Below are 11,702 nucleotides of genomic sequence, written 5' to 3' on the forward strand. Positions count from 1 at the left end.
TGGCATTTTGGAAACCACAGACTAAAGACTTAAGAACGTTTTCTGCAGATGACCCCTATATGAGGTATGAAGGATCAGCTCCTAGGTAAGAGGGACATAAAATTAGTAAAACTAATTATTTAGTTTAATAAATTAAGCTTAGCTTATATTTAGTCAGTCAGACCACCTAGCCAACCTAATGTCTTGCACGTTTTAGTCAACACACACCTATTAAGAGGACCCACCACGCATTATGATAGACCATGTTCTAAAACATAATCCTGTAAAATGCTACTTATTTTTCCAAACAGCTGCAATTTTCCTAGGTCAGAACAGCTCTTGTAATCAGACATTTGCTGAATGCATACCATTCCTACTTGCTGCTTAACAGCTGTTACTCATAGACTCAGGACTTTGTTAATTTACAAGAGACTCAAGGCTACAGGTCAGCAGTCTTCTCTTCCCTCCTAAATGAAAGAAATTTGTCCTGCAAAGGGCAATAGGTGGTGATACTGTGTGTAAATACCTTGCAATTGAGCAAAACAGAAGGAAACAGTCTGGCAGACCTGAGACAGCTTAGTTATAAGTTCTCACCCAATGCTCTGCTATAATCAGAGCAATGAAATAACAGAAAACCCACCAAGATCCCGAGACTAATTGGCTGTCTATGAAGTATTGTTTTTGTTTAAATGACCAAGGCACACTTAGATCAATGGGCCTTACGAACAAAACCCCTTACTCATGAACACAGCATGACCTGGACAGGCTCAGGGCACAGATCTGTAACACCAGAATGGCAATGTCCATCTGCCCTAAGCTTGGAGGTGGCCTCTTTTTAGATGCCTGTCTCTGACTCTCCTGCTGAGGCTCCTGAAACTTGTGTTACCTGCGCACTTTTTCACCTAAGCCCTCTTTCTCGAAAGTATGTCTCCCTTGCGTAAGTAAACAGAGCAGATTCCCTTCTTCACTCCGTATAGAGACAGCAGTGCAGAAAGAGACTGAAAGAGCTTAAATGACAAGCTTTCACTTGGAGCTGCCCCTTCTGGCTCTCCTCAGCTGCCCTTCGGAAGGATGGATGCCACAGAGATGGCAATGCAGCAGCTGTGCACATCTGCAGCGCACATGCTCCACTTCCTTCACCTTTTGAATTATGCCTGTGAAAAAACAGTGGAAATAATTTTGACCACAAGCAACCCCTCTTCTTCCCTCCTCTTCTTGTTGCCTTGCATGGAAATTGAGTATACATACAATAAGAGGTTATGGTTGTTTCAGCATCAGTAGTGGAATACACTGAAGCCTGTGCTTTGACATTTTACCTTTAGAGAAGCCAATGTTTTTAGCTATACACAGACAAATGATGGTAGATTTAAAAATCTCCTACTCAAACATCCACTCTTATTGTAGCCATTCCCCCACCAGTCCTGTCCTCCCTCCACACCTTCCTCCCTGCTCTAAACACACACGTTAGATTTGCCAGTGCTGGAGACAGTCACACTTCACAAGACCATGTAAGCATTGTGAGCTGCACCAGTTGATGCAAGATGTTTAGATGGAGAATGGGAAAGAAGGGACCGCCATTAGAATCCAGGGTCCATGTAGCATCCTGCACTATATATATATTTGCACAGAGACACAAGCACACATACATATACTGATTTCAGCTATGGGACAGAAATGAGAAGCAGCTGCCCAGCTTGTGGAGATGACAGCAAATACACATGACCAGAAATAGCTCCACGCTGGCAATGACGATCGCTAGGACTTTCCTGTCCTAAAGAGCTGACTGCACATGACAGTCTTCTGCAGAGCATAAGTGACCCACATTAAAGTCCCATCCAAATGTCTCCCTCCAGGAAAGCTCAGTCAGACACAGTTCCTTAATCAGACACAGTTCCTTAGCTTATGTGATAACAAACAATCCCTGCACTAAAAAGAGGTGAAAGTCAGTATTGTTATGTCCCAGCCAATCATCCACTCAAGAGAAAAGCCAAGGTAAAAGACCTCAGGCTTTCTGCAGGTTTTTCGGAAGCTCACTTGCCTTTCAGTACTAACAGATTTTAAAACCTTGGGGGTTTTTTTGAAAGTGTAATTTTAAGTGACAACAAAACTAACTAACTTCCCGCCCCTTGAAACTTCCCCTTCTTCAAACCTGCCCTCACATAAAACGTTGCACATTTGCCTGGTCTGCCCCTGACAGCACAGACAGAATCAAAGCATGCACTTAGCAGTTATTAACCTCTCAAGATACTGTCTGGAACAGGAATTCATTGAAGAAATTGTTTTTTAAAGGTGAATACTTCTGCTAACTGAATACAGCCTGATTCACAGCTTTAAAGAAATTAGTCTAGTGTGGCTGGGGCAGTAATTTGAAGATTCTACAAGAGAAAACAATTCACACCTCAAGTCAAGCTGCCTGTCTTTAGCTGTGGACAGTCTTCTCCTTTGGAAGATGGTTGCACCCACACTCTAAATTTTCTACAAAGGGGCCTGATATTGCCAGGGTGTTTTACTGAATCACTATGCTCAATGTGGAGATTAATTCTGTCAACTGTTAAAACCCACACACCTATCTATCTGTGCTGTCCCCTTTTGACCCTGTTGCTGTGAATATGGTTTTTAAGCTCTCACTCTTAGCTCACAATACCAGAGGTAAGTATTTCTACATCTCTGTGTATGCCTTGGCAGACACACGAGAAGGAAAAAACAAACAAACAAACAAACAAACAAAAAACCCCCAACAACAGTAACAAAAAAAACCACCCAAACCCAACAACAACAACCAAAAAAAAAAGAAAAAGAAAAAGAAAAAAGAAAGAAAAAAGGCAAACTAGAAGTTCATAAATGAAAACTGGTGGTGAGGTATCAGATGTGGTCTCTTGTCTCTGGTTTGCACCCATGGTGATCCTATTGCTATTGGACTTTTCCATTTCCCTTTATAGGGCTGGCTCAGGCAGGGCCACAGGACAGGCACAGTGTTTTTGTCGCTCTCTCCTAATCAGCTGACAAAATCTGTGCTGGCACAGTCCAGGCAGGTGACATCTTAACAGCAAGTTTCACAAATTGAAACAGGTTTACTCTCAGCTGCTGGTAGCATCCCAAATGTCTGCCAGGGCTGGCTTCTTGTGATCTCCCTGCCAGTTTGGGATGACAGTCTCCTGACTTTTGAGCACCAGTTGTGACCTCGGGTTGCAGCCAGAGATGTGAAAACTGTGTACATGTCCAAGAGGACATGATGAACAGCAAGGTGCATTTGCAGACATGAAAACAGTGCAGCTCACTAAAAGCAGCAGGGAAGTTTGGCTACTTTTGATTCTTTTCATTCTTTCGATCTTCTCCTACCTCTTTGCACTACCGAGAAACACTCTGTATTGATTATGCTGACACTGACAGCAGAGCTGGAATTTTTATATTTTTTTTCACATCTCAGAAGAGAAAGTGGGTTATGATTCATCTCACACATTCTGAGTCAAAGTGATCCCTTAAAAAAAAAAAAAAAAAAAGAAAAAGCAAAGAAAAAACCAAACAGTTTTGAAGTGTTTCCATCAGAAGAGAACAGGCTGGAGAACACTCAGCAAATGAGACAGTCCCATTTAATTCTTTTTTTACCATATTTCACTCTCAGATAAAATCTGGCCTTTCCCCCCAACTAAACTTCAAATAACACTCAAAATACCCCCAAAAGTTACTGGCAAGAGACAAACCAGCTTATCAAAAAAGACAGCATGAGACAGACAAATGCCACTAGAAGAAGAAATAACAAATGCCACACCATGCCCCCACCCCCATGGAACTGAGACTGATAGACTGAAAAGTAACAGATTACTATGGCGGATTACCAGTTTTCTTAATAGCCTTGAAATATCTAAATGCTGAAGTGTGGTAGCATTAGTCAGTACATTATATTAACAGCACTTAAAATTACCAACTGTGATCCTGGAGTGCCTTTTTCCTTCTTTCTTAGTTTCACAGCCATATTATTAACCCTGGAAAATAGGGCTTGTGATCTAAATGCTGATAAAAGCCTTCAGACTGGTTGTGGCTTCCCATCACACAAGGCTCACGAGTTCATTTTGTTGACTTTCACATAAAGTAGAGTGTGGCCACGGCTGTGGGTAAGGCACAGGACTTGAAGGAATTCTAGGCTCAATTCCCACTGGTTCTCTGCATGACTGTGGGTGAATCATCTGAACTCTGCCAGTCAGTCCCTCATTTGTAAATTAAGGACAATAATAATTTCCTGGTCTTTGCCATATTTACCTAGTTGGTTCTGTGATTCTGTATTTTCAGCTTGTGAGCTCTGAGGGATGCATACAATTTCCTACTTCATGTTTAATTTGCACATAGTGCAGCGAGACCACAGTCTTGCTAGCAGGCCTTAGATGTTACTGAAGTACAAATAAGCCATAATATAACATGGAAGCAATGGCAAATCTAATGCAACTGGCTTCAAACAATAGGTATGCTGTTTTCAGTTTAAAAAAGCAAAAAAAGGGATCATATATGCCAGGTCATGTGCCTAATTAACTTGAAACAAAGAAAAATTAAGCTATTTTCATGTCACTGAGACAAAGATCTGCCCAAGACTGCACAGCTGGAAGTGTGGTTTCTAACTCTCGCTCCAAAACCGACTGCCTACCTCTCTCTCCACAACCTAGGTATAACTTATGACCAAGAAAGAATGCCTTGGGGCTTAAAACATTCCAGGGCTCTATCTGAAGTGTCAATTATTTCTATAAAACTACAATCCAGAAAAACAGTCTCATTCGTAGACACATATACATACATCCCATCTTAAAATACCTGTGTGTGAGAACTTAGTGCTTATGAAATCCTGGATGGAAACTCCTGGTTTCACTTGTCTCCAAAAAAATACCAAACACAGGAGAGGGAGAACAAACCTTCCCCATCCCACATGCCCCTAGACTAACGGTCTGTTTTGAACTCCTGGACTCCCTGAGGAGATTCCCAACCAGAGGTCCTCTGGATGCCACAATTGATGTTTTTTAATGAGGTGATGATGTACCACAGAGAACCCCCCTGGGACCAGCCAGCTCATTTCATGTGGGGCAGGAACCAGCCATAAGCCAGGTCACACTTTCGCTTCCTAATGACCTTCAGCCAAAGGCTTGATGGCTCATTATCAATTCTTCTGTCATTTCAGTCCATAGTTTACTTTAGGCATGTAAGCAAGCTGGATTCTCTCTGAACTGCTTCCGAAATAAAGATAGAAAGATTTACTTTGTTTTCATGTAGGACTATTAATTTGGGGTGTGGGGGTTGACTAGTAGCCTCATCATTGTCCACATTAATGTGCTATTTTTTTTCTGTGGATATGTTAATTTTTAAGCATGCTGAAGAATCCTATAGAATACAGCTATACTTTAGAAAGACACATCCTAGATACTTCATTATCACATTTAACTCTCCTTAGAAGACAGCAGGAAATTGTCAGCTTTCATTTACCAACTGTTGGAGAAGCCTAGTTCCACTAATGGCCTGAAAACCACCTTTCTTTCACAGCACAGATCATAGAAATCCCTTTGCTAAAATGCTACCTTGGTATTCTGCACTTAATTCTCCGTTAAATGACTTCTGCATCAAATCAGTTCTGTTTAAAAGTAAAAAGACGTCTAGGTTGACTGCCAGCAGTTCAAGCTAAACCAGGCACTTAAAACCACCAAGGAAGTCATGTTGCTTGCTACCTGTTCCAGCTGTCATTTTATCATCTACAAAAACAAAGGGTAATTTTGGGTTTGCTGCAAGATTTAGATCACATCTGTGAAGTAGTACAGTCTCTTAAGAGACTGTGCTTCACAAACACTCATGACCCAATGTCTCCTCCACTCTTGTATGGATAAAAAGAGGCAAAAGGGAATTTGAGTCTCCTGCTTCCCAGCACATGTGGGTACCAGGTACTCAGAATGCAACCTCCCCCCTCACTCCTGACTGCTATGTCTGCTCGATCTTCATTAAGACATGTACACTCAAGACTTTATAAGACTAAGAACCCTGGCATAATAAGATACAGGTGCTTAGCTTCACAAAACATCTTTCCCACAATTACTATAGAGTCGGATGTGGGTCATATCAACAGCAGGAAGAATCAAACTTTTGCATTCCTTTACAGTCTTTCAAATGCTGAAAAGCAACTTAAACCAGCTCACAGCTCCACATCCCTGTTTTCTTTTGCCTTTCTGATGGCTGGAGGTAAATGCATGTACATATGGTATATTTTGCTCTCCAACCACTCACTGGCTTCTTCATTTTCTTTTCCCACTTTGGAACTGTAGGTCAAAATTCACCACATAGGTTGCGTTGAGATTATCTTTATAAATCTGCTCTCCAAGCTCTACCTGCACTTGCTGCACAAGGATGATGGCAGTCATAGACTCCCAGAAAGAAAGCTAGAAGTGGGTGGCAAGCACTGACAGAAGTGAGACTGAAGAAATAGGCTCTGAAAGCCATTTACCAGGGTAATTGAAGCCCCTGGGGAGCAGAGGGAGGATGACTCCCCTTGCGGCAGGCCACAAGAGGGCAGCTGGATGTTGATGGTACTGCACTATGACCTCTCTGTAGGCTGCTCCCAGCCTTTGTAGCCTGTGCGCGAATGCTGGAATACAGCTTGAACACAAAAAATAATAACTTAAAGTACAGCGGAGAAAAGGGTCCCTATTATACGTCTGTTCTTCCCGCTTTTGTGAGTGATTACATAACAAAAAATGACGGTCGGCACATCCGTCACTGAAAATTTAACCTACTATTTTCTGACCTAGATGTTGTTCGCATGAGGATGGATGCTATCTTGCACTAGAAACCTTGCCTTTAAACAAAAGGCGCAATGACACATCACATGGCAAAATCACGATGTAATTATGCTCTTGTAATAGTGCTAATAATAATAATATGCATCTTTTAATGATAACCTTTTCAGAAAAGACCTAGGAATACAGGCAAGGTATGACAACTTCCTTTTTCTGGTGGTAATTCAGATGAAACTAAGAGACTACCTGAACTTCTTAGGAGCTGCAAAAATGCCTGACGAAGACTGAAATGCAATGCAGACCATGTTCAGTTTAGAGACAATAGAACTGTTCAGTGCACAGACCCATGTCAAAGGAAACAAAGACAACATGAGCTGAAGGAAGCTGTATCTGGACAACCTTGTGTGTCTCCTTATCTGAAGCTTCTATGACTCTACCACACTGTCTCCCATATCTTACATGGACTGCAACCTGCTAACCCATGTCCTGCCTCTTAATAAGCAAAATTAGAGAACACGTTTGACACTGTTTGGACACCAGGTCTCTGCACTTAGTCAAGGATTTTTAGCTTATGAATGGAAGCCTAACGCAGACACAAAACCAGTGAGTGGAAAGGTTGACAGAGCCTCGACAGATTCAATACTTGTGCCAGTTACTGTTCTTTAGTTTTAACTGTGACACAGCACCTCAAAGAACTATTGCAGAAGGTTTCTCTGTGGGGAGCACTCATGCAACCCCTGCTGTTAATTAGCTCTTGTCTGAAGGACTACACAGATTAAGTAGCCTACAGATAGGATGAAAGGCAGGAAAAGGAAATTTGGAAAGGTAAAATGATCTGCCACAGGTATCACAAGAGGTCAGGATGAGAAGCAGAAAAGGAAGTCAAACACCCACCTTGTTGGCCTTGCTCCTCAGCCTAATTCTGCACTGCCTCTCTCATTGCCCAAGTCAGGGCATATAGCAAATACACATAAGAAAACTGTATTTCCTGAATTATCAGCTCTGAGACAAATCAAGGTTTCTTTATCACACAAGCTGAGTATTTTCAACAGGACCATCTTAGTACCTCTCTTCTCCCCATGCGCATTCCCCTACAGCATACTGGAACTACAAAAGGAGACTGTTACACTATCAAACAGCTGTGAAAGAAACTGGTGATTCCTTTGGTAGCTTTCAGTACTTATGGTAAAATAGCAGCAAAAGTTTCTCCCCACCAGCCAGGGAAACTCCTGTGCTGTGGGGAGTGACTCAGCTGGGACATAGTCCAGAAGGCAACAGGAGATGAAGGGCCCCAAAGGCACTTTTCCAATCTTAATCAGCACTGTCTGCATGGTGATAGAGACTGATAAGCTGCCAGAAGTAATTTCTTTCTATGAGACTTGAAACAGTGGTCCAGAATGAACTGTTGTGATCTTTGCATGTGTGTTTTTGTGGGGGTTTTTGGTGGTTTGGTTTTTTTTTTTGGTGTGTGTTTTTTGTTGGTTTTTCTTTGCTTGTGTTTGTTTTTTTTTTTTTTTAAAATGAAAAATCAAGGGCTTTAATTTCCCATGGTGGCCAACAATTTTGAAAGTTTCGTCCTAATCTCCTGTAAATACTCATTTCTCCTCCCCCATCCTTACCCAATTTCCACTCCACAAAGTATTCTTTTTTTGTTTGTTTGTTTGTTTGTTTTTGACAAATCAGACATGGCTATCTACAATAGCACATTTATCAACAAGGAGGGCCACGACAGAGAGAAACCATCCCAACTGCACAGTGCATAACACATTTGGGAATCCTTTCTAATAAAAAGGGATTTGATTAAGCCCAGCCAAGTACCACAGATCAGCAATTGAATCAGCAGTAAAGAAGGAAGAGTAGCTTAGACTTCAGAGACTTCATTTTGCTGACCTACAAAGGACTTCCCAGGAGAAGCCACTCCATAAGTCACTCCATACCCTATAGGAGAGTAGGAGGGGACATACACCAAAGATGAGGGTGCTTAGACTTAGCTTGGTAATATTGCCTGACTCTAGTAACTTTTAACTAATTCATACAGGTATGTTTAACTCCTAAACATTCACAGTGGGTTTTTGGGTTTTTGTTTGTTTGTTTGTTTTTTGTTGTCATCATCATTATTATTACTCTTCTTATAATATTTATTGATATTTCCATGCTTAAGCACTGCCTTGCCAATGGCCCCTACAGGATTTCCCAGTGACTGGATCATGCTGCTGTGGTAAGTCCAAGCAACAAACATCTGCAAACTGTGATCTTGCTGCTCCAAAGTGTGTCTCCAGCATGCTGCTCCTGCTCTTACCATGCACCCAGGCTCCCTGGGAATGCAGTGTGAAGCATGCCATGCTGCCAGCTGTGTGCGCTTGCATGGACAATCACTGGATAGAAGAGTTCCCTGACTCTGAAACCACCATCAGTAATTTCCGCCCAGGGAAGCTGGAGGGAGGTGCAGTGAGCGCAGACTTGATGGAGGTGCTGGCTGGCCTGCTCCTGAACTCAGTTCACTTGGTGTCATGGTTTAACCCCAGTTCACTTGATCTGCCTGCAGTACCAGCTGGCATTTCCAGGGCAAAGAGACAACTTCAGTGGCTCCTACTCCTCTTCCTTCCCCAGGAACCTCAACTGTGCCTAGGTTGACTTCAGAATCAAGATGGTTTGACTGAAAACCAGAGATATGCCAAGTGAAATTAAGGAAGGAAGATGGTTACAGAAAAGATCCCAGAGTGCTGGTGGGCCAAGTAAGATGACCTTTCTCCAGCCTGACAGTGGAAATGTAATTATTCCAACAAATTATTTTCATGACTTAATATAACGCCTTGCAGTTTTCTAGCAAGGTTAATTAGATTCTTCAATTCAAAACCTATCTGCTCTTAACCAACTTCTAATATGCTGAAATCCAATTTTCTAAATTCAAACTAATAAAAATGATTAGCTGACAGCTATCTGGTATGCTACAATTACAATGGCATTTAGACCTCAGGCAGAAGATACTTAAAGCAAATCTGAGTCAATGTCTCTGCCCATTTGTCCTTTTTCTGATTTTTTGATCAATGTGCCATATGAATCTTGTACAATCCGTGCTACTATACTAAACAAATAAAGAACAAAGGCAGAGATATTGGTTGAGACAGTTAACCAAAGCTGAAAGACTCCTTTTTTTTCCTCCCACATTTAATTCATTCTTTCCACATGAGCACTGAGTTACTGAAAGGCACTAGCTGACAGCTCAACTAGATGGGTACTTAGCTCTGACATAGGCAAAATTAGTACAAAACTCCCAGCCTGCACTGCCGTATCAAAAAACCTCATCCACTGTGACTCCAGAGACCATCTTCCCCTGGGAGTACCTTGGGCTAGAACAAACCTAGGAAGATGAGGGCAGCCCACCTCTTTGATTTTACCCAACCATAAAATGCAGTTGTGCTCCAGAACTGCTGGGTTTATGTTTTTCTTGGTAGGTATATAATTAGATGTGGCCATGCCTCCCAAATGGTGACATGGGGCACAGCATGCTTAAATTGCTGAGGAGGAGTTCAGCCCAACACATGTTTCTTCTGCACGACAAGAACGCCAAGGCTGAACACCTCTTCAGAGATGACCTTCAGTGACATAGACTCAATGCAATTAGAAGATCAATCAGGGACAGCTTGTAATTAAACATTACCTGCCAAAGGTAGGACTAGGGTTGTTGATTGGTCTTTATCTTCCAGCTTGCATCATGCATGATTATTCCATCTTTGATCATGCTACCACTTATATAAACAACACTGGCAAAATTTCTGAATGCTCTGGAGCCTCCTTTCTATTTTCTTGTCTCCTGCTAACTTAAGAACTACGGGCATGGCACTGGCCTGACCTTCCATCTGATAGGCCACATTGATGACCTAACGCTGATAGACTTTATGTCCCAACCCTTTGAGCTATGCATCCCTTTTGGACGAAAAACTTTGATCTACCACAATTTCAAACAAAGCAGAACCATCTTAGTGATACAGTATTAGTCTGCGAAACCTAAGCATTTCAGCTCCATAAATACAAGTGCTAAACAGAACTAAAGCTTCACTGCAGGAAGCAATTTCTGAGCTGTGAGGAAAATTAATCACTAGAACATCTTATCAGGGTAGGTGGTTGACTCACCATTGCTTGAAGTCTTTAAGATGAGATTAGATTTATTTATTTTTTAAAGTCATGATTCAATCATGTTTCTAGCAGAAACTGAGAGTAGGACATTACACAGTATAATGGCAACGACCTTTCTGACCTTGAAGCCTGTGAATCTCCAAGTTCTTTGTTCACCTGCCTACTTTCTTGGGCTATGAGGAGAACTGGGTGGGTTGGTTCATCAACCAGCTCCTGCCACTCACAGCTCTGCATTAAGAAAATTACTATAAACAAACCTCATGCTTCAGGGCTTCAGCCATTTGTCTGAAGGGAACAGGGAAAAAGTTCCTCTCTCTTGTCTGCCCACGCTAATGGCTAAATACGCGTTACATTTGTCTGGTTGTTGCTTTGCTTTTAAAACATTGAAGAGTTAACACAAATCGATAAAGGCAGAGATGAAGTCAAATGCAGCAGCACAGAAAATGCTTTCTGGTTAGCCTCTCTCCAGTCATTCTTGCTCACACCTCAGACGTGTGCTAGTCATCAACTCTGATGACTATCAACATTTATAGACAAGATATTTCATCTGTAAGGGTGGAAGGTAAAGGTACTGATGGAGAATAAGGACCGATATCGACCCCACCTACAAGGGCAATGTTTGTTTGATGAGAATATCTTAAACTTCTCATGTGATCAGATCCATGTTTATTAGTGAATTCTTGGTCCAGCCCATTTTCCAACTAAACCAAACCACAAAATTTTCTTTAAGTGAGAAATGTTTTAGTATAACCAAAATCTATAGCAAACAGACCTAGGAGGCAACCTAAATGATTCCCCCCCCCCCCCCCCCACAAAACAAAAAAA

General features: G+C 41.8%; 1 protein-coding gene across 1 annotated transcript in view; it reads right to left on the bottom strand.

The window, feature by feature from the left end:
- The window catches only part of LOC104410266 (lipoma-preferred partner homolog), a gene marked incomplete at its 5' end in the record, with an annotated part of 114,546 nt that overhangs the window by 56,793 nt on the left and 46,051 nt on the right, over positions 1 to 11,702 (bottom strand). The window lies entirely within an intron of this gene.

The sequence above is a fragment of the Nestor notabilis genome, unplaced genomic scaffold (assembly GCF_000696875.1).
Source record: "Nestor notabilis isolate BGI_N333 unplaced genomic scaffold, ASM69687v1 scaffold7408, whole genome shotgun sequence".
In the NCBI taxonomy this organism is placed as follows: domain Eukaryota; kingdom Metazoa; phylum Chordata; class Aves; order Psittaciformes; family Psittacidae; genus Nestor; species Nestor notabilis.